Raw genomic sequence first — 27,008 nt, 5'->3', positions numbered from 1 at the left:
ATCTATGTCAATTTAAACGTGAGAGTGTCAGTCAGCGCCACTAGTAGCCAGGGCGGCGAGCGTGGCACACTCCTTATCAGCCTGTTTGGCGTCACTTAGCACGTGAACATATTGCTAACTGGCAGCCGACCAATGGTCCACCGTATACAACCTAGAGGCACCAAGTCTGCCAGTACGAGACCCTTGTTAATGAATGAGGGAAACAAGTGTAAACTTGAAGGCTCGTTTTTCGTGTTTTACACACAATTATTGAGATCAAATGGACAATAATGCCAACGAAGGAACAGGGTAGGTTATTAGGCCAACTGTAATGTAAATAAGAAGAAAGAAAAGTGGGTGAAAAGATACTTTGCCTTGGACAGGATTCGAACCTGCGACCTTCGAATAACGCGTTCGATGTTCTACCACTGAGCTACTACGACAGCCATCTTCCCAGCCACTTTATTAGGTATCTATGTCAACTTAAACGTGGAAGTGTCAGTCAGCGCCACTAGTAGCCATGGCGGCGAGCGTGGCACACTCTTTATGAGCCTGTTTGGCGTCACGTAGCACGTGAACATATTGCTAACTGGCAGCTGACCAATAGTCCACCGTATACAACCTAGAGGCACCAAGTCTGCCAGTACGAGACCCTCGGTAATGAATGAGGGAAACAAGTGTAAACTTAACGGCTCATTTTTCGTGTTTTACACATTATTAATGAGATATAACAGACAATAAGGCCAACGAAGGACCAGGGTAAGTTATTAGGCCAAATGTATTGTAAATGACAAGAAAGAAAAGTGGGTGAAAAGATACCTTGCCCTGGACAGGATTCGAACCTGCGACCTTCAAATAACGCGTTCGATGGTCTACCACTGAGCTAATTTGACAACTATCTTCCCAGCCACATTATAGGGTATCTATGTCAATTTAAACGTGAGAGTGTCAGTCAGCGCCACTAGTTGCCAGGGTGACGAGCGTGGCACACTCCTTATGAGCCTGTTTGGCGTCACGTAGCACGTGAACTATTTCTAACTGGCAGCCGACCAATAGTCCACCGTATACAACCTAGAGGCACCAAGTCTGCCAGTACGAGACCCTCGTTAATGAATGAGGGAAACAAGTGTAAACTTGAAGGCTCGTTTTTCGTGTTTTACACAAAATTATTGAGATGAAATGGACAATAATGCCAACGAAGGAACAGGGTAGGTTGTTAGGCCAACTGTAATGTAAATGAGAAGAAAGAAAAGTGGGTGAAAAGATCCCTTGCCGTGGACAGGATTCGAACCTGCGACCTTCGAATAACGCGTTCGATCGTCTACCACTGAGATAATTTGACAGCCATCTTCCCAGCCACTTTATTGGGTATCTATGTTAATTTAAACGTGAGGGTGTCAGTCAGCGCCACTAGTAGCCAGGACGGCGAGCATGGCACACTCCTTATGAGTCTGTTTGGCGTCACGTAGCACGTGAACATATTGCTAACTGGCAGCTGACCAATAGTCCGCCGTATACAACCTAGAGGCACCAAGTCTGCCAGTACGAGACCCTCGTTAATGAATAAGGGAAACAAGTATAAACTTGAAGGCTCGTTTTTCGTGTTTTACACAAAAATATTGAGATCAAATGGACAATAATGCCAACGAAGGAACAGGGTAGGTTATTAGGCCAACTGTAATGTAAATAAGAAGAAAGAAAAGTGGGTGAAAAGATACCTTGCCTTGGACAGGATCCGAACCTGCGACCTTCGAATAACGCGTTCGAATGTCTACCACTGAGCTACTACGACAGCCATCTTCCCAGCCACTTTATTAGGTATCTATGTCAACTTAAACGTGGGAGTGTCAGTCAGCGCCACTAGTAGCCATGGCGGCGAGCGTGGCACACTCCTTATGAGCCTGTTTGGCGTCACGTAGCACGTGAACATATTGCTAACTGGCAGCTGACCAATAGTCCACCGTATACAACCTAGAGGCACCAAGTCTGCCAGTACGAGACCCTCGGTAATGAATGAGGGAAACAAGTGTAAACTTAACGGCTCGTTTTTCGTGTTTTACACATTATAATTGAGATATAACAGACAATAATGCCAACGAAGGACCAGGGTAAGTTATTAGGCCAAATGTATTGTAAATGACAAGAAAGAAAAGTGGGTGAAAAGATACCTTGCCGTGGACAGGATTCGAACCTGCGACCTTCAAATAACGCGTTCGATGGTCTACCACTGAGCTAATTTGACAGCTATCTTCCCAGCCACATTATAGGGTATCTATGTCAATTTAAACGTGAGAGTGTCAGTCAGCGCCACTAGTAGCCAGGGCGGCGAGCGTGGCACACTTATTATGAGCCTGTTTCGCGTCACGTAGCACGTGAACTATTGCTAACTGGCAGCCGACCAATAGTCCACCGTATACAGCCTAGAGGCACCAAGTCTGCCAGTACGAGACCCTCGTTAATGAATGAGGGAAACAAGTGTAAACTTGAAGGCTCGTTTTTCGTGTTTTACACAACATTATTGAGATCAAATGGACAATAATGCCAACGAAGGAACAGGGTAGGTTATTAGGCCAACTGTAATGTAAATGAGAAGAAAGAAAAGTTGGTGAAAAGATCCCTTGCCGTGGACAGGATTCGAACCGGCGACCTTCGAATAACGCGTTCGATGGTCTACCACTGAGATAATTTGACAGCCATCTTCCCAGCCACTTTATTGGGTATCTATGTCAATTTAAACGTGGGAGTGTCAGTCAGCGCCACTAGTAGCCATGGCGGCGAGCGTGGCACACTCCTTATGAGCCTGTTTGGCGTCACGTAGGACGTGAACATATTGCTAACTGGCAGCTGACCAATAGTCCACAGTATACAACCTAGAGGCACCAAGTCTGCCAGTACGAGACCCTCGGTAATGAATGAGGGAAACAAGTGTACACATAACGGCTCGTTTTTCGTGTTTTACACATTATTAATGAGATATAACAGACAATAATGCCAACAAAGGACCAGGGTAAGTTATTAGGCCAAATGTAATGTAAATGACAAGAAAGAAAAGTGGGTGAAAAGATACATTGCCGTGGACAGGATTCGAACTTGCGACCTTCAAAAAACGCGTTCGATGGTCTACCACTGAGATAATTTGACAGCCATCTTCCCAGCCACTTTATAGGGTATCTATGTCAATTTAAACGTGAGAGTGTCAGTCAGCGCCACTAGTAGCCAGGGCGGCGAGCGTGGCACACTTCTTATGAGCCTGTTTGGCGTCACTTAGCACGTGAACATATTGCTAACTGGCAGCCGACCAATAGTCCACCGTATACAACCTAGAGGCACCAAGTCTGCCAGTACGAGACCCTCGTTAATGAATGAGGGAAACAAGTGTAAACTTGAAGGCTCGTTTTTCGTGTTTTACACAAAATTATTGAGATCAAATGGACAATAATGCCAACGAAGGAACAGGGTAGGTTATTAGGCCAACTGTAATGTAAATAAGAAGAAAGAAAAGTAAGTAAAAAGATACCTTGCCTTGGACAGGATTCGAACCTGCGACCTTCGAATAACGCGTTCGATGTTCTACCACTGAGCTACTACGACAGCCATCTTCCCAGCAACTTTATTAGGTATCTATGTCAACTTAAACGTGGGAGTGTCAGTCAGTGCCACTAGTAGCCATGGCGGCGAGCGTGGCACACTCCTTATGAGCCTGTTTGGCGTCACGTAGCACGTGAACATATTGCTAACTGGCAGCTGACCAATAGTCCACCGTATACAACCTAGAGGCACCAAGTCTGCCAGTACGAGACCCTCGGTAATGAATGAGGGAAACAAGTGTAAACTTAACGGCTCATTTTTCGTGTTTTACACATTAGTAATGAGATATAACAGACAATAAGGCCAACGAAGGACCAGGGTAAGTTATTAGGCCAAATGTACTGTAAATGACAAGAAAGAAAAGTGGGTGAAAAGATACCTTGCCCTGGACAGGATTCGAACCTGCGACCTTCAAATAACGCGTTCGATGGTCTACCACTGAGCTAATTTGACAACTATCTTCCCAGCCACATTATAGGGTATCTATGTCAATTTAAACGTGAGAGTGTCAGTCAGCGCCACTAGTTGCCAGGGTGGCGAGCGTGGCACACTCCTTATGAGCCTGTTTGGCGTCACGTAGCACGTGAACTATTGCTAACTGGCAGCCGACCAATAGTCCACCGTATACAACCTAGAGGCACCAAGTCTGCCAGTACGAGACCCTCGTTAATCAATGAGGGAAACAAGTGTAAACTTGAAGGCTCGTTTTTCGTGTTTTACACAAAATTATTGAGATGAAATGGACAATAATGCCAACGAAGGAACAGGGTAGGTTATTAGGCCAACTGTAATGTAAATGAGAAGAAAGAAAAGTGGGTGAAAAGATCCCTTGCCGTGGACAGGATTCGAACCGGCGACCTTCGAATAACGCGTTCGATGGTCTACCACTGAGATAATTTACAGCCATCTTCCCAGCCACTTTATTGGGTATCTATGTCAATTTAAACGTGAGAGTGTCAGTCAGCGCCACTAGTAGCCAGGACGGCGAGCATGGCACACTCCTTATGAGTCTGTTTGGCGTCACGTAGCACGTGAACATATTGCTCACTGGCAGCTGACCAATAGTCCACCGTATACAACCTAGAGGCACCAAGTCTGCCAGTACGAGACCCTCGTTAATGAATAAGGGAAACAAGTATAAACTTGAAGGCTCGTTTTTCGTGTTTTACACAAAAATATTGAGATCAATTGGACAATAATGCCAACGAAGGAACAGGGTAGGTTATTAGGCCAACTGTAATGTAAATGAGAAGGAGAAAAGTGGGTGAAAAGATACCTTGCCTTGGACAGGATCCGAACCTGCGACCTTCGAATAACGCGTTCGATGGTCTACCACTGAGCTACTACGACAGCCATCTTCCCAGCCACTGTATTAGGTATCTATGTCAACTTAAACGTGGGAGTGTCAGTCAGCGCCACTAGTAGCCATGGCGGCGAGCGTGGCACACTCCTTATGAGCCTGTTTGGCGTCACGTAGCACGTGAACAAATTGCTACCTGGCAGCTGACCAATAGTCCGCCGTATACAACCTAGAGGCACCAAGTCTGCCAGTACGAGACCCTCGTTAATGAATAAGGGAAACAAGTATAAACTTGAAGGCTCCTTTTTCGTGTTTTACACAAAAATATTGAGATCAAATGGACAATAATGCCAACGAAGGAACAGGGTAGGTTATTAGGCCAACTGTAATGTAAATAAGAAGAAAGAAAAGTGGGTGAAAAGATACTTTGCCTTGGACAGGATTCGAACCTGCGACCTTCGAATAACGCGTTCGATGTTCTACCACTGAGCTACTACGACAGCCATCTTCCCAGCCACTTTATTAGGTATCTATGTCAACTTAAACGTGGAAGTGTCAGTCAGCGCCACTAGTAGCCATGGCGGCGAGCGTGGCACACTCCTTATGAGCCTGTTTGGCGTCACGTAGCACGTGAACATATTGCTAACTGGCAGCTGACAAATAGTCCACCGTATAAAACCTAGAGGCACCAAGTCTGCCAGTACGAGACCCTCGGTAATGAATGAGGGAAACAAGTGTAAACTTAACGGCTAATTTTTCGTGTTTTACACATTATTAATGAGATATAACAGACAATAATGCCAACGAAGGACCAGGGTAAGTTATTAGGCCAAATGTATTGTAAACGACAAGAAAGAAATGTGGGTGAAAAGATACCTTGCCCTGGACAGGATTTGAACCTGCGACCTTCAAATAACGCGTTCGATGGTCTACCACTGAGCTAATTTGACAGCTATCTTCCCAGCCACATTATAGGGTATCTATGTCAATTTAAACGTGAGAGTGTCAGTCAGCGCCACTAGTAGCCAGGGTGGCGAGCGTGGCACACTCCTTATGAGCCTGTTTGGCGTCACGTAGCACGTGAACTATTGCTAACTGGCAGCCGACCAATAGTCCACCGTATACAACCTAGAGGCACCAAGTCTGCCAGTACGAGACCCTCGTTAATGAATGAGGGAAACAAGTGTAAACTTGAAGGCTCGTTTTTCGTGTTTTACACAAAATTATTGAGATGAAATGGACAATAATGCCAACGAAGGAACAGGGTAGGTTATTAGGCCAACTGTAATGTAAATGAGAAGAAAGAAAAGTGGGTGAAAAGATCCCTTGCCGTGGACAGGATTCGAACCGGCGACCTTCGAATAACGCGTTCGATGGTCTACCACTGAGATAATTTGACAGCCATCTTCCCAGCCACTTTATTGGGTATCTATGTCAATTTAAATGTGAGAGTGTCAGTCAGCGCCACTAGTAGCCAGGACGGCGAGCATGGCACACTCCTTATGAGTCTGTTTGGCGTCACGTAGCACGTGAACATATTGCTAACTGGCAGCTGACCAATAGTCCACCGTATACAACCTAGAGGCACCAAGTCTGCCAGTACGAGACTCTCGTTAATGAATAAGGGAAACAAGTATAAACTTGAAGGCTCGTTTTTCGTGTTTTACACAAAAATATTGAGATCAAATGGACAATAATGCCAACGAAGGAACAGGGTAGGTTTTTAGGCCAACTGTAATGTAAATGAGAAGGAGAAAAGTTGGTGAAAAGATACCTTGCCTTGGACAGGATCCAAACCTGCGACCTTCGAATAACGCGTTCGATGGTCTACCACTGAGCTACTACGACAGCCATCTTCCCAGCTAGTGTATTAGGTATCTATGTCAACTTAAACGTGGGAGTGTCAGTCAGCGCCACTAGTAGCCATGGCGGCGAGCGTGGCACACTCCTTATGAGCCTGTTTGGCGTCACGTAGCACGTGAACAAATTGCTAACTGGCAGCTGACCAATAGTCCACCGTATACAACCTAGAGGCACCAAGTCTGCCAGTACGAGACCCTCTTTAATGAATGAGGGAAACAAGTGTAACTTAATGAATAAAAGAAACAAGTGTAAACTTGAGAGCTCGTGTTTCGTGGTTTACACAATATTTATGAGATATAACAGACAATATTTTCAACGAAGGTACAGGGTAAACTACTAGGCCAACTGTAATGTAAATGAGAAGAAAAGTGGGTGAAAAGATACCTTGCCGTGGACAGGATTCAAACCTGCGACCTTCGAATAACGCGTTCGATCGTCTACCACTGAGATAATTTGACAGCCATCTTCCCAGCCACTTTTTTGGGTATCTATGTTAATTTAAACGTGAGAGTGTCAGTCAGCGCCACTAGTAGCCAGGACGGCGAGCATGGCACACTCCTTATGAGTCTGTTTGGCGTCACGTAGCACGTGAACATATTGCTAACTGGCAGCTGACCCATAGTCCACCGTATACAACCTAGAGGCACCAAGTCTGCCAGTACGAGACCCTCGTTAATGAATAAGGGAAACAAGTATAAACTTGAAGGCTCGTTTTTCGTGTTTTACACAAAAATATTGAGATCAAATGGACAATAATGCCAACGAAGGAACAGGGTAGGTTATTAGGCCAACTGTATTGTAAATGAGAAGAAAGAAAAGTGGGTGAAAAGATACCTTGCCTTGGACAGGATCCGAACCTGCGACCTTCGAATAACGCGTTCGATGGTCTACCACTGAGCTACTACGACAGCCATCTTCCCAGCCACTTTATTAGGTATCTATGTCAACTTAAACGTGGGAGTGTCAGTCAGCGCCACTAGTAGCCATGGCGGCGAGCGTGGCACACTCCTTATGAGCCTGTTTGGCGTCACGTAGCACGTGAACATATTGCTAACTGGCAGCTGACCAATAGTCCACCGTATACAACCTAGAGGCACCAAGTCTGCCAGTACGAGACCCTCGGTAATGAATGAGGGAAACAAGTGCAAACTTAACGGCTCGTTTTTCGTGTTTTACACATTATTAATGAGATATGACAGACAATAATGCCAACGAAGGACCAGGGTAAGTTATTAGGCCAAATGTAATGTAAATGACAAGAAAGAAAAGTGGGTGAAAAGATACATTGCCGTGGACAGGATTCGAACCTGCGACCTTCAAATAACGCGTTCGATGGTCTACCACTGAGCTAATTTGACAGCCATCTTCCAAGCCACTTTATAGGGTATCTATGTCAATTTAAACGTGAGAGTGTCACTCAGCGCCACTAGTAGCCAGGGCGGCGAGCGTGGCACACTCCTTATGAGCCTGTTTGGCGTCACTTAGCACGTGAACATATTGCTAACTGGCAGCCGACCAATAGTCCACCGTATACAACCTAGAGGCACCAAGTCTGCCAGTACGAGACCCTCGTTAATGAATGAGGGAAACAAGTGTAAACTTGAAGGCTCTTTTTTCGTGTTTTACACAAAATTATTGAGATCAAATGGACAATAATGCCAACGAAGGAACAGGGTAGGTTATTAGGCCAACTGTAATGTAAATGAGACGAAAGAAAAGTGGGTGAAAAGATCCCTTGCCGTGGACAGAATTCGAACCGGCGACCTTCGAATAATGCGTTCGATGGCCTACCACTGAGCTAATTTGACAGCCATCTTTCCAGCTACTTTATTGGGTATCTATCTCAATTTAAACGTGAGAGTGTCAGTCAGCGCCACTAGTAGCCAGGGCGGCGAGCGTGGCACACTCCTTATGAGCCTGTTCGGCGTCACGTAGCACGTGAACATATTGCTAACTGGCAGCTGACCAATAGTCCACCGTATACAACCTAGAGGCACCAAGTCTGCCAGTACGAGACCCTCGTTAATGAATGAGGGAAACAAGTGTAAACTTGAAGGATCGTTTTTTTGTGTTTTACACAAAAATATTGAGATCAAATGGACAATAATGCCAACGAAGGAACAGGGTAGGTTATTAGGCCAACTGTAATGTAAATAAGAAGAAAGAAAAGTGGGTGAAAAGATACCTTGCCTTGGACAGGATCCGAACCTGCGACCTTCGAATAACGCGTTCGATGGTCTACCACTGAGCTACTACGACAGCCATCTTCCCAGCCACTTTAATAGGTATCTATGTCAACTTAAACGTGGGAGTGTCAGTCAGCGCCTCTAGTAGCCATGGCGGCGAGCGTGGCACACTCCTTATGAGCCTGTTTGGCGTCACGTAGCACGTGAACATATTGCTAACTGGCAGCTGACCAATAGTCCACCGTATACAACCTAGAGGCACCAAGTCTGCCAGAACGAGACCCTCGTTAATGAATGAGGGAAACAAGTGTAAACTTGAAGGCTCGTTTTTCTTGTTTTACACAACATTATTGAGATCAAATGGACAATAATGCCAACGAAGGAACGGGGTAGGTTATTAGGCCAACTGTAATGTAAATGAGAAGAAAGAAAAGTGGGTGAAAAGATCCCTTGCCGTGGACAGGATCCGAACCTGCGACCTTCGAATAACGCGTTCGATGGTCTACCACTGAGCTACTACGACAGCCATCTTCCCAGCCACTTTATTAGGTATCTATGTCAACTTAAACGTGGGAGTGTCAGTCAGCGCCACTAGTAGTCATGGCGGCGAGCGTGGCACACTCCTTATGAGCCTGTTTGGCGTCACGTAGCACGTGAACATATTGCTAACTGGCAGCTGACCAATAGTCCACCGTATACAACCTAGAGGCACCAAGTCTGCCAGTACGAGACCCTCGGTAATGAATGAGGGAAACAAGTGTAAACTTAATGGCTCGTTTTTCGTGTTTTACACATTATTAATGAGATATAACAGACAATAATGCCAACAAAGGACCAGGGTAAGTTATTAGGCCAAATGTAATGTAAATGACAAGAAAGAAAAGTGGGTGAAAAGATACATTGCCGTGGACAGGATTCGAACTTGCGACCTTCAAAAAACGCGTTCGATGGTCTACCACTGAGCTAATTTGACAGCCATCTTCCCAGCCACTTTATAGGGTATCTATGTCAATTTAAACGTGAGAGTGTCAGTCAGCGCCACTAGTAGCCAGGGCGGCGAGCGTGGCACACTCCTTATGAGCCTGTTTGGCGTCACTTAGCACGTGAACATATTGCTAACTGGCAGCCGACCAATAGTCCACCGTATACAACCTAGAGGCACCAAGTCTGCCAGTACGAGACCCTCGTTAATGAATGAGGGAAACAAGTGTAAACTTGAAGGCTCGTTTTTTGTGTTTTACACAAAATTATTGAGATCAAATGGACAATAATGCCAACGAAGGAACAGGGTAGGTTATTAGGCCAACTGTAATGTAAATAAGAAGAAAGAAAAGTAAGTAAAAAGATACCTTGCCTTGGACAGGATTCGAACCTGCGACCTTCGAATAACGCGTTCGATGTTCTACCACTGAGCTACTACGACAGCCACCTTCCCAGCAACTTTATTAGGTATCTATGTCAACTTAAACGTGGGAGTGTCAGTCAGCGCCACTAGTAGCCATGGCGGCGAGCGTGGCACACTCCTTATGAGCCTGTTTGGCGTCACGTAGCACGTGAACATGTTGCTAACTGGCAGCTGACCAATAGTCCACCGTATACAACCTAGAGGCACCAAGTCTGCCAGTACGAGACCCTCGGTAATGAATGAGGGAAACAAGTGTAAACTTAACGGCTCATTTTTCGTGTTTTACACATGATAATGAGATATAACAGACAATAAGGCCAACGAAGGACCAGGGTAAGTTATTAGGCCAAATGTATTGTAAATGACAAGAAAGAAAAGTGGGTGAAAAGATACCTTGCCCTGGACAGGATTCGAACCTGCGACCTTCAAATAACGCGTTCGATGGTCTACCACTGAGCTAATTTGACAACTATCTTCCCAGCCACATTATAGGGTATCTATGTCAATTTAAACGTGAGAGTGTCAGTCAGCGCCACTAGTTGCCAGGGTGGCGAGCGTGGCACACTCCTTATGAGCCTGTTTGGCGTCACGTAGCACGTGAACTATTGCTAACTGGCAGCCGACCAATAGTCCACCGTATACAACCTAGAGGCACCAAGTCTGCCAGTACGAGACCCTTGTTAATGAATAAGGGAAACAAGTATAAACTTGAAGGCTCGTTTTTCGTGTTTTACACAAAAATATTGAGATCAAATGGACAATAATGCCAACGAAGGAACAGGGTAGGTTATTAGGCCAACTGTAATGTAAATGAGAAGGAGAAAAGTGGGTGAAAAGATACCTTGCCTTGGACAGGATCCGAACCTGCGACCTTCGAATAACGCGTTCGATGGTCTACCACTGAGCTACTACGACAGCCATCTTCCCAGCCACTGTATTAGGTATCTATGTCAACTTAAACGTGGGAGTGTCAGTCAGCGCCACTAGTAGCCATGGCGGCGAGCGTGGCACACTCCTTATGAGCCTGTTTGGCGTCACGTAGCACGTGAACAAATTGCTAACTGGCAGCTGACCAATAGTCCACCGTATACAACCTAGAGGCACCAAGTCTGCCAGTACGAGACCCTCTTTAATGAATGAGGGAAACAAGTGTAACTTAATGAATAAAAGAAACAAGTGTAAACTTGAGAGCTCGTGTTTCGTGGTTTACACAATATTTATGAGATATAACAGACAATATTTCCAATGAAGGTACAGGGTAAACTACTAGGCCAACTGTAATGTAAATGAGAAGAAAAGTGGGTGAAAAGATACCTTGCCGTGGACAGGATTCAAACCTGCGACCTTCGAATAACGCGTTCGATCGTCTACCACTGAGATAATTTGACAGCCATCTTCCCAGCCACTTTATTGGGTATCTATGTTAATTTAAACGTGAGGGTGTCAGTCAGCGCCACTAGTAGCCAGGACGGCGAGCATGGCACACTCCTTATGAGTCTGTTTGGCGTCACGTAGCACGTGAACATATTGCTAACTGGCAGCTGACCAATAGTCCGCCGTATACAACCTAGAGGCACCAAGTCTGCCAGTACGAGACCCTCGTTAATGAATAAGGGAAACAAGTATAAACTTGAAGGCTCGTTTTTCGTGTTTTACACAAAAATATTGAGATCAAATGGACAATAATGCCAACGAAGGAACAGGGTAGGTTATTAGGCCAACTGTAATGTAAATAAGAAGAAAGAAAAGTGGGTGAAAAGATACCTTGCCTTGGACAGGATCCGAACCTGCGACCTTCGAATAACGCGTTCGAATGTCTACCACTGAGCTACTACGACAGCCATCTTCCCAGCCACTTTATTAGGTATCTATGTCAACTTAAACGTGGGAGTGTCAGTCAGCGCCACTAGTAGCCATGGCGGCGAGCGTGGCACACTCCTTATGAGCCTGTTTGGCGTCACTTAGCACGTGAACATATTGCTAACTGGCAGCTGACCAATAGTCCACCGTATACAACCTAGAGGCACCAAGTCTGCCAGTACGAGACCCTCGGTAATGAATGAGGGAAACAAGTGTAAACTTAACGGCTCGTTTTTCGTGTTTTACACATTATAATTGAGATATAACAGACAATAATGCCAACGAAGGACCAGGGTAAGTTATTAGGCCAAATGTATTGTAAATGACAAGAAAGAAAAGTGGGTGAAAAGATACCTTGCCGTGGACAGGATTCGAACCTGCGACCTTCAAATAACGCGTTCGATGGTCTACCACTGAGCTAATTTGACAGCTATCTTCCCAGCCACATTATAGGGTATCTATGTCAATTTAAACGTGAGAGTGTCAGTCAGCGCCACTAGTAGCCAGGGCGGCGAGCGTGGCACACTTATTATGAGCCTGTTTCGCGTCACGTAGCACGTGAACTATTGCTAACTGGCAGCCGACCAATAGTCCACCGTATACAGCCTAGAGGCACCAAGTCTGCCAGTACGAGACCCTCGTTAATGAATGAGGGAAACAAGTGTAAACTTGAAGGCTCGTTTTTCGTGTTTTACACAACATTATTGAGATCAAATGGACAATAATGCCAACGAAGGAACGGGGTAGGTTATTAGGCCAACTGTAATGTAAATGAGAAGAAAGAAAAGTGGGTGAAAAGATCCCTTGCCGTGGACAGGATCCGAACCTGCGACCTTCGAATAACGCGTTCGATGGTCTACCACTGAGCTACTACGACAGCCATCTTCCCAGCCACTTTATTAGGTATCTATGTCAACTTAAACGTGGGAGTGTCAGTCAGCGCCACTAGTAGTCATGGCGGCGAGCGTGGCACACTCCTTATGAGCCTGTTTGGCGTCACGTAGCACGTGAACATATTGCTAACTGGCAGCTGACCAATAGTCCACCGTATACAACCTAGAGGCACCAAGTCTGCCAGTACGAGACCCTCGGTAATGAATGAGGGAAACAAGTGTACACATAACGGCTCGTTTTTCGTGTTTTACACATTATTAATGAGATATAACAGACAATAATGCCAACAAAGGACCAGGGTAAGTTATTAGGCCAAATGTAATGTAAATGACAAGAAAGAAAAGTGGGTGAAAAGATACATTGCCGTGGACAGGATTCGAACTTGCGACCTTCAAATAACGCGTTCGATGGTCTACCACTGAGCTAATTTGACAGCCATCTTCCCAGCCACTTTATAGGGTATCTATGTCAATTTAAACGTGAGAGTGTCAGTCAGCGCCACTAGTAGCCAGGGCGGCGAGCGTGGCACACTCCTTATCAGCCTGTTTGGCGTCACTTAGCACGTGAACATATTGCTAACTGGCAGCCGACCAATGGTCCACCGTATACAACCTAGAGGCACCAAGTCTGCCAGTACGAGACCCTTGTTAATGAATGAGGGAAACAAGTGTAAACTTGAAGGCTCGTTTTTCGTGTTTTACACACAATTATTGAGATCAAATGGACAATAATGCCAACGAAGGAACAGGGTAGGTTATTAGGCCAACTGTAATGTAAATAAGAAGAAAGAAAAGTGGGTGAAAAGATACTTTGCCTTGGACAGGATTCGAACCTGCGACCTTCGAATAACGCGTTCGATGTTCTACCACTGAGCTACTACGACAGCCATCTTCCCAGCCACTTTATTAGGTATCTATGTCAACTTAAACGTGGAAGTGTCAGTCAGCGCCACTAGTAGCCATGGCGGCGAGCGTGGCACACTCTTTATGAGCCTGTTTGGCGTCACGTAGCACGTGAACATATTGCTAACTGGCAGCTGACCAATAGTCCACCGTATACAACCTAGAGGCACCAAGTCTGCCAGTACGAGACCCTCGGTAATGAATGAGGGAAACAAGTGTAAACTTAACGGCTAATTTTTCGTGTTTTACACATTATTAATGAGATATAACAGACAATAATGCCAACGAAGGACCAGGGTATGTTATTAGGCCAAATGTATTGTAAACGACAAGAAAGAAATGTGGGTGAAAAGATACCTTGCCCTGGACAGGATTTGAACCTGCGACCTTCAAATAACGCGTTCGATGGTCTACCACTGAGCTAATTTGACAGCTATCTTCCCAGCCACATTATAGGGTATCTATGTCAATTTAAACGTGAGAGTGTCAGTCAGCGCCACTAGTAGCCAGGGTGGCGAGCGTGGCACACTCCTTATGAGCCTGTTTGGCGTCACGTAGCACGTGAACTATTGCTAACTGGCAGCCGACCAATAGTCCACCGTATACAACCTAGAGGCACCAAGTCTGCCAGTACGAGACCCTCGTTAATGAATGAGGGAAACAAGTGTAAACTTGAAGGCTCGTTTTTCGTGTTTTACACAAAATTATTGAGATGAAATGGACAATAATGCCAACGAAGGAACAGGGTAGGTTATTAGGCCAACTGTAATGTAAATGAGAAGAAAGAAAAGTGGGTGAAAAGATCCCTTGCCGTGGACAGGATTCGAACCGGCGACCTTAGAATAACGCGTTCGATGGTCTACCACTGAGATAATTTGACAGCCATCTTCCCAGCCACTTTATTGGGTATCTATGTCAATTTAAATGTGAGAGTGTCAGTCAGCGCCACTAGTAGCCAGGACGGCGAGCATGGCACACTCCTTATGAGTCTGTTTGGCGTCACGTAGCACGTGAACATATTGCTAACTGGCAGCTGACCAATAGTCCACCGTATACAACCTAGAGGCACCAAGTCTGCCAGTACGAGACCCTCGTTAATGAATAAGGGAAACAAGTATAAACTTGAAGGCTCGTTTTTCGTGTTTTACACAAAAATATTGAGATCAAATGGACAATAATGCCAACGAAGGAACAGGGTAGGTTATTAGGCCAACTGTAATGTAAATGAGAAGGAGGAAAGTTGGTGAAAAGATACCTTGCCTTGGACAGGATCCAAACCTGCGACCTTCGAATAACGCGTTCGATGGTCTACCACTGAGCTACTACGACAGCCATCTTCCCAGCTAGTGTATTAGGTATCTATGTCAACTTAAACGTGGGAGTGTCAGTCAGCGCCACTAGTAGCCATGGCGGCGAGCGTGGCACACTCCTTATGAGCCTGTTTGGCGTCACGTAGCACGTGAACAAATTGCTAACTGGCAGCTGACCAATAGTCCACCGTATACAACCTAGAGGCACCAAGTCTGCCAGTACGAGACCCTCTTTAATGAATGAGGGAAACAAGTGTAACTTAATGAATAAAAGAAACAAGTGTAAACTTGAGAGCTCGTGTTTCGTGGTTTACACAATATTTATGAGATATAACAGACAATATTTTCAACGAAGGTACAGGGTAAACTACTAGGCCAACTGTAATGTAAATGAGAAGAAAAGTGGGTGAAAAGATACCTTGCCGTGGACAGGATTCAAACCTGCGACCTTCGAATAACGCGTTCGATCGTCTACCACTGAGATAATTTGACAGCCATCTTCCCAGCCACTTTATTGGGTATCTATGTTAATTTAAACGGAAGAGTGTCAGTCAGCGCCACTAGTAGCCAGGACGGCGAGCATGGCACACTCCTTATGAGTCTGTTTGGCGTCACGTAGCACGTGAACATATTGCTAACTGGCAGCTGACCAATAGTCCACCGTATACAACCTAGAGGCACCAAGTCTGCCAGTACGAGACCCTCGTTAATGAATAAGGGAAACAAGTATAAACTTGAAGGCTCGTTTTTCGTGTTTTACACAAAAATATTGAGATCAAATGAACAATAATGCCAACGAAGGAACAGGGTAGGTTATTAGGCCAACTGTATTGTAAATGAGAAGAAAGAAAAGTGGGTGAAAAGATACCTTGCCTTGGACAGGATCCGAACCTGCGACCTTCGAATAACGCGTTCGATGGTCTACCACTGAGCTACTACGACAGCCATCTTCCCAGCCACTTTATTAGGTATCTATGTCAACTTAAACGTGGGAGTGTCAGTCAGCGCCACTAGTAGCCATGGCGGCGAGCGTGGCACACTCCTTATGAGCCTGTTTGGCGTCACGTAGCACGTGAACATATTGCTAACTGGCAGCTGACCAATAGTCCACCGTATACAACCTAGAGGCACCAAGTCTGCCAGTACGAGACCCCCGGTAATGAATGAGGGAAACAAGTGTAAACTTAACGGCTCGTTTTTCGTGTTTTACACATTATTAATGAGATATGACAGACAATAATGCCAACGAAGGACCAGGGTAAGTTATTAGGCCAAATGTAATGTAAATGACAAGAAAGAAAAGTGGGTGAAAAGATACATTGCCGTGGACAGGATTCGAACCTGCGACCTTCAAATAACGCGTTCGATGGTCTACCACTGAGCTAATTTGACAGCCATCTTCCCAGCCACTTTATAGGGTATCTATGTCAATTTAAACGTGAGAGTGTCACTCAGCGCCACTAGTTGCCAGGGCGGCGAGCGTGGCACACTCCTTATGAGCCTGTTTGGCGTCACTTAGCACGTGAACATATTGCTAACTGGCAGCCGACCAATAGTCCACCGTATACAACCTAGAGGCACCAAGTCTGCCAGTACGAGACCCTCGTTAATGAATGAGGGAAACCAGTGTAAACTTGAAGGCTCTTTTTTCGTGTTTTACAAAAAATTATTGAGATCAAATGGACAATAATGCCAACGAAGGAACAGGGTAGGTTATTAGGCCAACTCTAATGTAAATGAGAAGAAAGAAAAGTGGGTGAAAAGATCCCTTGCCGTGGACAGAATTCGAACCGGCGACCTTCGAATAATGCGTTCGATGGCCTACCACTGAGCTAATTTGACAGCCATCTTTCCAGCTACTTTATTGGGTATCTATCTCAATTTAAACGTGAGAGTGTCAGTCAGCGCCACTAGTAGCCAGGGCGGCGAGCGTGGCACACTCCTTATGAGCCTGTTCGGCGTCACGTAGCACGTGAACATATTGCTAACTGGCAGCTGACCAATAGTCCACCGTATACAACCTAGAGGCACCAAGTCTGCCAGTACGAGACCCTCGTTAATGAATGAGGGAAACAAGTGTAAACTTGAAGGATCGTTTTTTTGTGTTTTACACAAAAATATTGAGATCAAATGGACAATAATGCCAACGAAGGAACAGGGTAGGTTATTAGGCCAACTGTAATGTAAATAAGAAGAAAGAAAAGTGGGTGAAAAGATACCTTGCCTTGGACAGGATCCGAACCTGCGACCTTCGAATAACGCGTTCGATGGTCTACCACTGAGCTACTACGACAGCCATCTTCCCAGCCACTTTAATAGGTATCTATGTCAACTTAAACGTGGGAGTGTCAGTCAGCGCCTCTAGTAGCCATGGCGGCGAGCGTGGCACACTCCTTATGAGCCTGTTTGGCGTCACGTAGCACGTGAACATATTGCTAACTGGCAGCTGACCAATAGTCCACCGTATACAACCTAGAGGCACCAAGTCTGCCAGTACGAGACCCTCGTTAATGAATGAGGGAAACAAGTGTAAACTTGAAGGCTCGTTTTTCGTGTTTTACACAACATTATTGAGATCAAATGGACAATAATGCCAACGAAGGAACGGGGTAGGTTATTAGGCCAACTGTAATGTAAATGAGAAGAAAGAAAAGTGGGTGAAAAGATCCCTTGCCGTGGACAGGATCCGAACCTGCGACCTTCGAATAACGCGTTCGATGGTCTACCACTGAGCTACTACGACAGCCATCTTCCCAGCCACTTTATTAGGTATCTATGTCAACTTAAACGTGGGAGTGTCAGTCAGCGCCACTAGTAGTCATGGCGGCGAGCGTGGCACACTCCTTATGAGCCTGTTTGGCGTCACGTAGCACGTGAACATATTGCTAACTGGCAGCTGACCAATAGTCCACCGTATACAACCTAGAGGCACCAAGTCTGCCAGTACGAGACCCTCGGTAATGAATGAGGGAAACAAGTGTAAACTTAATGGCTCGTTTTTCGTGTTTTACACATTATTAATGAGATATAACAGACAATAATGCCAACAAAGGACCAGGGTAAGTTATTAGGCCAAATGTAATGTAAATGACAAGAAAGAAAAGTGGGTGAAAAGATACATTGCCGTGGACAGGATTCGAACTTGCGACCTTCAAAAAACGCGTTCGATGGTCTACCACTGAGCTAATTTGACAGCCATCTTCCCAGCCACTTTATAGGGTATCTATGTCAATTTAAACGTGAGAGTGTCAGTCAGCGCCACTAGTAGCCAGGGCGGCGAGCGTGGCACACTCCTTATGAGCCTGTTTGGCGTCACTTAGCACGTGAACATATTGCTAACTGGCAGCCGACCAATAGTCCACCGTATACAACCTAGAGGCACCAAGTCTGCCAGTACGAGACCCTCGTTAATGAATGAGGGAAACAAGTGTAAACTTGAAGGCTCGTTTTTTGTGTTTTACACAAAATTATTGAGATCAAATGGACAATAATGCCAACGAAGGAACAGGGTAGGTTATTAGGCCAACTGTAATGTAAATAAGAAGAAAGAAAAGTAAGTAAAAAGATACCTTGCCTTGGACAGGATTCGAACCTGCGACCTTCGAATAACGCGTTCGATGTTCTACCACTGAGCTACTACGACAGCCACCTTCCCAGCAACTTTATTAGGTATCTATGTCAACTTAAACGTGGGAGTGTCAGTCAGCGCCACTAGTAGCCATGGCGGCGAGCGTGGCACACTCCTTATGAGCCTGTTTGGCGTCACGTAGCACGTGAACATGTTGCTAACTGGCAGCTGACCAATAGTCCACCGTATACAACCTAGAGGCACCAAGTCTGCCAGTACGAGACCCTCGGTAATGAATGAGGGAAACAAGTGTAAACTTAACGGCTCATTTTTCGTGTTTTACACATGATAATGAGATATAACAGACAATAAGGCCAACGAAGGACCAGGGTAAGTTACTAGGCCAAATGTATTGTAAATGACAAGAAAGAAAAGTGGGTGAAAAGATACCTTGCCCTGGACAGGATTCGAACCTGCGACCTTCAAATAACGCGTTCGATGGTCTACCACTGAGCTAATTTGACAACTATCTTCCCAGCCACATTATAGGGTATCTATGTCAATTTAAACGTGAGAGTGTCAGTCAGCGCCACTAGTTGCCAGGGTGGCGAGCGTGGCACACTCCTTATGAGCCTGTTTGGCGTCACGTAGCACGTGAACTATTGCTAACTGGCAGCCGACCAATAGTCCACCGTATACAACCTAGAGGCACCAAGTCTGCCAGTACGAGACCCTCGTTAATGAATAAGGGAAACAAGTATAAACTTGAAGGCTCGTTTTTCGTGTTTTACACAAAAATATTGAGATCAAATGGACAATAATGCCAACGAAGGAACAGGGTAGGTTATTAGGCCAACTGTAATGTAAATGAGAAGGAGAAAAGTGGGTGAAAAGATACCTTGCCTTGGACAGGATCCGAACCTGCGACCTTCGAATAACGCGTTCGATGGTCTACCACTGAGCTACTACGACAGCCATCTTCCCAGCCACTGTATTAGGTATCTATGTCAACTTAAACGTGGGAGTGTCAGTCAGCGCCACTAGTAGCCATGGCGGCGAGCGTGGCACACTCCTTATGAGCCTGTTTGGCGTCACGTAGCACGTGAACAAATTGCTAACTGGCAGCTGACCAATAGTCCACCGTATACAACCTAGAGGCACCAAGTCTGCCAGTACGAGACCCTCTTTAATGAATGAGGGAAACAAGTGTAACTTAATGAATAAAAGAAACAAGTGTAAACTTGAGAGCTCGTGTTTCGTGGTTTACACAATATTTATGAGATATAACAGACAATATTTCCAATGAAGGTACAGGGTAAACTACTAGGCCAACTGTAATGTAAATGAGAAGAAAAGTGGGTGAAAAGATACCTTGCCGTGGACAGGATTCGAACCTGCGACCTTCGAATAACGCGTTCGATCGTCTACCACTGAGATAATTTGACAGCCATCTTCCCAGCCACTTTATTGGGTATCTATGTTAATTTAAACGTGAGGGTGTCAGTCAGCGCCACTAGTAGCCAGGACGGCGAGCATGGCACACTCCTTATGAGTCTGTTTGGCGTCACGTAGCACGTGAACATATTGCTAACTGGCAGCTGACCAATAGTCCGCCGTATACAACCTAGAGGCACCAAGTCTGCCAGTACGAGACCCTCGTTAATGAATAAGGGAAACAAGTATAAACTTGAAGGCTCGTTTTTCGTGTTTTACACAAAAATATTGAGATCAAATGGACAATAATGCCAACGAAGGAACAGGGTAGGTTATTAGGCCAACTGTAATGTAAATAAGAAGAAAGAAAAGTGGGTGAAAAGATACCTTGCCTTGGACAGGATCCGAACCTGCGACCTTCGAATAACGCGTTCGAATGTCTACCACTGAGCTACTACGACAGCCATCTTCCCAGCCACTTTATTAGGTATCTATGTCAACTTAAACGTGGGAGTGTCAGTCAGCGCCACTAGTAGCCATGGCGGCGAGCGTGGCACACTCCTTATGAGCCTGTTTGGCGTCACTTAGCACGTGAACATATTGCTAACTGGCAGCTGACCAATAGTCCACCGTATACAACCTAGAGGCACCAAGTCTGCCAGTACGAGACCCTCGGTAATGAATGAGGGAAACAAGTGTAAACTTAACGGCTCGTTTTTCGTGTTTTACACATTATAATTGAGATATAACAGACAATAATGCCAACGAAGGACCAGGGTAAGTTATTAGGCCAAATGTATTGTAAATGACAAGAAAGAAAAGTGGGTGAAAAGATACCTTGCCGTGGACAGGATTCGAACCTGCGACCTTCAAATAACGCGTTCGATGGTCTACCACTGAGCTAATTTGACAGCTATCTTCCCAGCCACATTATAGGGTATCTATGTCAATTTAAACGTGAGAGTGTCAGTCAGCGCCACTAGTAGCCAGGGCGGCGAGCGTGGCACACTTATTATGAGCCTGTTTCGCGTCACGTAGCACGTGAACTATTGCTAACTGGCAGCCGACCAATAGTCCACCGTATACAGCCTAGAGGCACCAAGTCTGCCAGTACGAGACCCTCGTTAATGAATGAGGGAAACAAGTGTAAACTTGAAGGCTCGTTTTTCGTGTTTTACACAACATTATTGAGATCAAATGGACAATAATGCCAACGAAGGAACGGGGTAGGTTATTAGGCCAACTGTAATGTAAATGAGAAGAAAGAAAAGTGGGTGAAAAGATCCCTTGCCGTGGACAGGATCCGAACCTGCGACCTTCGAATAACGCGTTCGATGGTCTACCACTGAGCTACTACGACAGCCATCTTCCCAGCCACTTTATTAGGTATCTATGTCAACTTAAACGTGGGAGTGTCAGTCAGCGCCACTAGTAGTCATGGCGGCGAGCGTGGCACACTCCTTATGAGCCTGTTTGGCGTCACGTAGAACGTGAACATATTGCTAACTGGCAGCTGACCAATAGTCCACCGTATACAACCTAGAGGCACCAAGTCTGCCAGTACGAGACCCTCGGTAATGAATGAGGGAAACAAGTGTACACATAACGGCTCGTTTTTCGTGTTTTACACATTATTAATGAGATATAACAGACAATAATGCCAACAAAGGACCAGGGTAAGTTATTAGGCCAAATGTAATGTAAATGACAAGAAAGAAAAGTGGGTGAAAAGATACATTGCCGTGGACAGGATTCGAACTTGCGACCTTCAAATAACGCGTTCGATGGTCTACCACTGAGCTAATTTGACAGCCATCTTCCCAGCCACTTTATAGGGTATCTATGTCAATTTAAACGTGAGAGTGTCAGTCAGCGCCACTAGTAGCCAGGGCGGCGAGCGTGGCACACTCCTTATCAGCCTGTTTGGCGTCACTTAGCACGTGAACATATTGCTAACTGGCAGCCGACCAATGGTCCACCGTATACAACCTAGAGGCACCAAGTCTGCCAGTACGAGACCCTTGTTAATGAATGAGGGAAACAAGTGTAAACTTGAAGGCTCGTTTTTCGTGTTTTACACACAATTATTGAGATCAAATGGACAATAATGCCAACGAAGGAACAGGGTAGGTTATTAGGCCAACTGTAATGTAAATAAGAAGAAAGAAAAGTGGGTGAAAAGATACTTTGCCTTGGACAGGATTCGAACCTGCGACCTTCGAATAACGCGTTCAATGTTCTACCACTGAGCTACTACGACAGCCATCTTCCCAGCCACTTTATTAGGTATCTATGTCAACTTAAACGTGGAAGTGTCAGTCAGCGCCACTAGTAGCCATGGCGGCGAGCGTGGCACACTCTTTATGAGCCTGTTTGGCGTCACGTAGCACGTGAACATATTGCTAACTGGCAGCTGACCAATAGTCCACCGTATACAACCTAGAGGCACCAAGTCTGCCAGTACGAGACCCTCGGTAATGAATGAGGGAAACAAGTGTAAACTTAACGGCTAATTTTTCGTGTTTTACACATTATTAATGAGATATAACAGACAATAATGCCAACGAAGGACCAGGGTATGTTATTAGGCCAAATGTATTGTAAACGACAAGAAAGAAATGTGGGTGAAAAGATACCTTGCCCTGGACAGGATTTGAACCTGCGACCTTCAAATAACGCGTTCGATGGTCTACCACTGAGCTAATTTGACAGCTATCTTCCCAGCCACATTATAGGGTATCTATGTCAATTTAAACGTGAGAGTGTCAGTCAGCGCCACTAGTAGCCAGGGTGGCGAGCGTGGCACACTCCTTATGAGCCTGTTTGGCGTCACGTAGCACGTGAACTATTGCTAACTGGCAGCCGACCAATAGTCCACCGTATACAACCTAGAGGCACCAAGTCTGCCAGTACGAGACCCTCGTTAATGAATGAGGGAAACAAGTGTAAACTTGAAGGCTCGTTTTTCGTGTTTTACACAAAATTATTGAGATGAAATGGACAATAATGCCAACGAAGGAACAGGGTAGGTGTTTAGGCCAACTGTAATGTAAATGAGAAGAAAGAAAAGTGGGTGAAAAGATCCCTTGCCGTGGACAGGATTCGAACCGGCGACCTTCGAATAACGCGTTCGATGGTCTACCACTGAGATAATTTGACAGCCATCTTCCCAGCCACTTTATTGGGTATCTATGTCAATTTAAATGTGAGAGTGTCAGTCAGCGCCACTAGTAGCCAGGACGGCGAGCATGGCACACTCCTTAAGAGTCTGTTTGGCGTCACGTAGCACGTGAACATATTGCTAACTGGCAGCTGACCAATAGTCCACCGTATACAACCTAGAGGCACCAAGTCTGCCAGTACGAGACCCTCGTTAATGAATAAGGGAAACAAGTATAAACTTGAAGGCTCGTTTTTCGTGTTTTACACAAAAATATTGAGATCAAATGGACAATAATGCCAACGAAGGAACAGGGTAGGTTATTAGGCCAACTGTAATGTAAATGAGAAGGAGAAAAGTTGGTGAAAAGATACCTTGCCTTGGACAGGATCCAAACCTGCGACCTTCGAATAACGCGTTCGATGGTCTACCACTGAGCTACTACGACAGCCATCTTCCCAGCTAGTGTATTAGGTATCTATGTCAACTTAAACGTGGGAGTGTCAGTCAGCGCCACTAGTAGCCATGGCGGCGAGCGTGGCACACTCCTTATGAGCCTGTTTGGCGTCACGTAGCACGTGAACAAATTGCTAACTGGCAGCTGACCAATAGTCCACCGTATACAACCTAGAGGCACCAAGTCTGCCAGTACGAGACCCTCTTTAATGAATGAGGGAAACAAGTGTAACTTAATGAATAAAAGAAACAAGTGTAAACTTGAGAGCTCGTGTTTCGTGGTTTACACAATATTTATGAGATATAACAGACAATATTTTCAACGAAGGTACAGGGTAAACTACTAGGCCAACTGTAATGTAAATGAGAAGAAAAGTGGGTGAAAAGATACCTTGCCGTGGACAGGATTCAAACCTGCGACCTTCGAATAACGCGTTCGATCGTCTACCACTGAGATAATTTGACAGCCATCTTCCCAGCCACTTTATTGGGTATCTATGTTAATTTAAACGTGAGAGTGTCAGTCAGCGCCACTAGTAGCCAGGACGGCGAGCATGGCACACTCCTTATGAGTCTGTTTGGCGTCACGTAGCACGTGAACATATTGCTAACTGGCAGCTGACCAATAGTCCACCGTATACAACCTAGAGGCACCAAGTCTGCCAGTACGAGACCCTCGTTAATGAATAAGGGAAACAAGTATAAACTTGAAGGCTCGTTTTTCGTGTTTTACACAAAAATATTGAGATCAAATGAACAATAATGCCAACGAAGGAACAGGGTAGGTTATTAGGCCAACTGTATTGTAAATGAGAAGAAAGAAAAGTGGGTGAAAAGATACCTTGCCTTGGACAGGATCCGAACCTGCGACCTTCGAATAACGCGTTCGATGGTCTACCACTGAGCTACTACGACAGCCATCTTCCCAGCCACTTTATTAGGTATCTATGTCAACTTAAACGTGGGAGTGTCAGTCAGCGCCACTAGTAGCCATGGCGGCGAGCGTGGCACACTCCTTATGAGCCTGTTTGGCGTCACGTAGCACGTGAACATATTGCTAACTGGCAGCTGACCAATAGTCCACCGTATACAACCTAGAGGCACCAAGTCTGCCAGTACGAGACCCTCGGTAATGAATGAGGGAAACAAGTGTAAACTTAACGGCTCGTTTTTCGTGTTTTACACATTATTAATGAGATATAAAGCAGTGGTGGTTGCGGATGCGAGCACTTGACTAATTGCTGTTCCTACGTTCTACAGGTGCCCTTCCTCGACGGACTAGGATACATTCCGATAGTGACTGCAGCACCGCATTCTTGACATAGACCTGCGCCTGCGCGGATCTCCGGTCTACGCATCGGGAAGCGGTGCCCTTCCTTGACGGACTAGGATACATTCCGATAGTGACTGCAGCACCGCATTCTTGTCGTAGACCTGCGCCTGCGCGGATCTCCGGTCTACGCATCAAAAGCAGTGGCCGGTGGCCCGCCCGCACCAAAGCAGTGGTGGTTGCGGATGCGAGCACTTGACTAATTGCTGTTCCTACGTTCTACAGGTGCCCTTCCTCGACGGACTAGGATACATTCCGATAGTGACTGCAGCACCGCACTCTTGACATAGACCTGCGCCTGCGCGGATCTCCGGTCTACGCATCGGGAAGCGGTGCCCTTCCTTGACGGACTAGGATACATTCCGATAGTGACTGCAGCACCGCATTCTTGTCGTAGACCTGCGCCTGCGCGGATCTCCGGTCTACGCATCAAAAGCAGTGGCCGGTGGCCCGCCCGCACCAAAGCAGTGGTGGTTGCGGATGCGAGCACTTGACTAATTGCTGTTCCTACGTTCTACAGGTCAGTTGGTTTTCCTCAAGCTTTGGTATTACGCTTTGTCTTATACCGCAACCACCACCGCTGCTGCTGCTGCTTTTTGTGTTATTGGGACATTCGTGTATTCACGTTATAAGTTTCTTAGCACTGCTGCCAGGCCTGCATTGTTCTGTTCATAGCAATGACGAAGGATTTTGTGAAAGCCCTCGATGATTTCAAGCGTGAAATGAGACTTGAAATGCGCTCTGTTAAAGAAAGTGTGAAGTTTTGTAGCGACACTTGCGATGAAACCAAGGCGATTAACTCCGAACTGAAAGCTTTGAGGCAGGAACTGAGCGTCCTGCTCAAAAGTAACGAAGATCTCAAGAAAGAAAACAAGCAGCTAGCGCAACGAGTTGATGAGCTCGAACAATATAGCCGTTTGAATAATCTAGAGCTTAAGGGCGTGAAGGCAGCAGACAATGCTAATGATGTCATACGAAAACTTGGCGAAGTTATTGACGAACCAGTTTGTGCTGCTGACATTGACACATGTCACAAGATAGCAACACGAGTAACGGGCGAGAGCAACATTATCGTTCGCTTCGTGCGCCGAGACAAGCGACAGGCCGTTCTTGCGAAAGCTAGGAAACGACAGATCACAAATCAAATGCTAGGGCTTCCTGGATCCGATAGGGTGTACGTTAACGAACATTTAACCCGTGCTAATAAGCAACTACTGGGAGCCACAATTGCCCGCAAGAAAGAAATGTCTTGGAAATTCGTTTGGACAAGCGGGGGCAAGATTTTCGCCAGACGGAATGAATCTTCCAATGCCGTCAGGATTGCCGGTGAGAGCGATTTGTGCAAAATATCACAATAGCTGTATTATTTCTCGCTTGAGGAATCATGGCTATGTTCCAAATACCGACTTGTTCTTTATACAACTCTGAATCTTTCAACGCTAAGTTCCATAACCGACGCCAGGAACTGTCTGTTATTCACTTTAACATAAGAAGCCTCAAAAACAAAGGCGACCGCCTCGATCACCTTTTTACCTTACTAACAACAGAATTTGATGTATTAGTATTTTCTGAGACATGGTTGCTCACACATGATGACCGCCTTCATTTCAATAACTACGCTTATAACGGTCTCCTACGTCCCAATGGAAGAGGTGGAGGCCTTGCTATATATGCTAAATGCTGCTACCCGCACTCTGTTCTTGAGGACTACTCAATAATGAGCCCTAGTGTTGAATGTTTAGCGGTATCACTGCCCAATGTAATTGTCGTAGC

The sequence above is a fragment of the Rhipicephalus microplus genome, unplaced genomic scaffold, assembly GCF_043290135.1.
Source record: "Rhipicephalus microplus isolate Deutch F79 unplaced genomic scaffold, USDA_Rmic scaffold_19, whole genome shotgun sequence".
Lineage (NCBI taxonomy): Eukaryota > Metazoa > Arthropoda > Arachnida > Ixodida > Ixodidae > Rhipicephalus > Rhipicephalus microplus.
Note: the sequence above shows the minus strand (reverse complement) of the source record.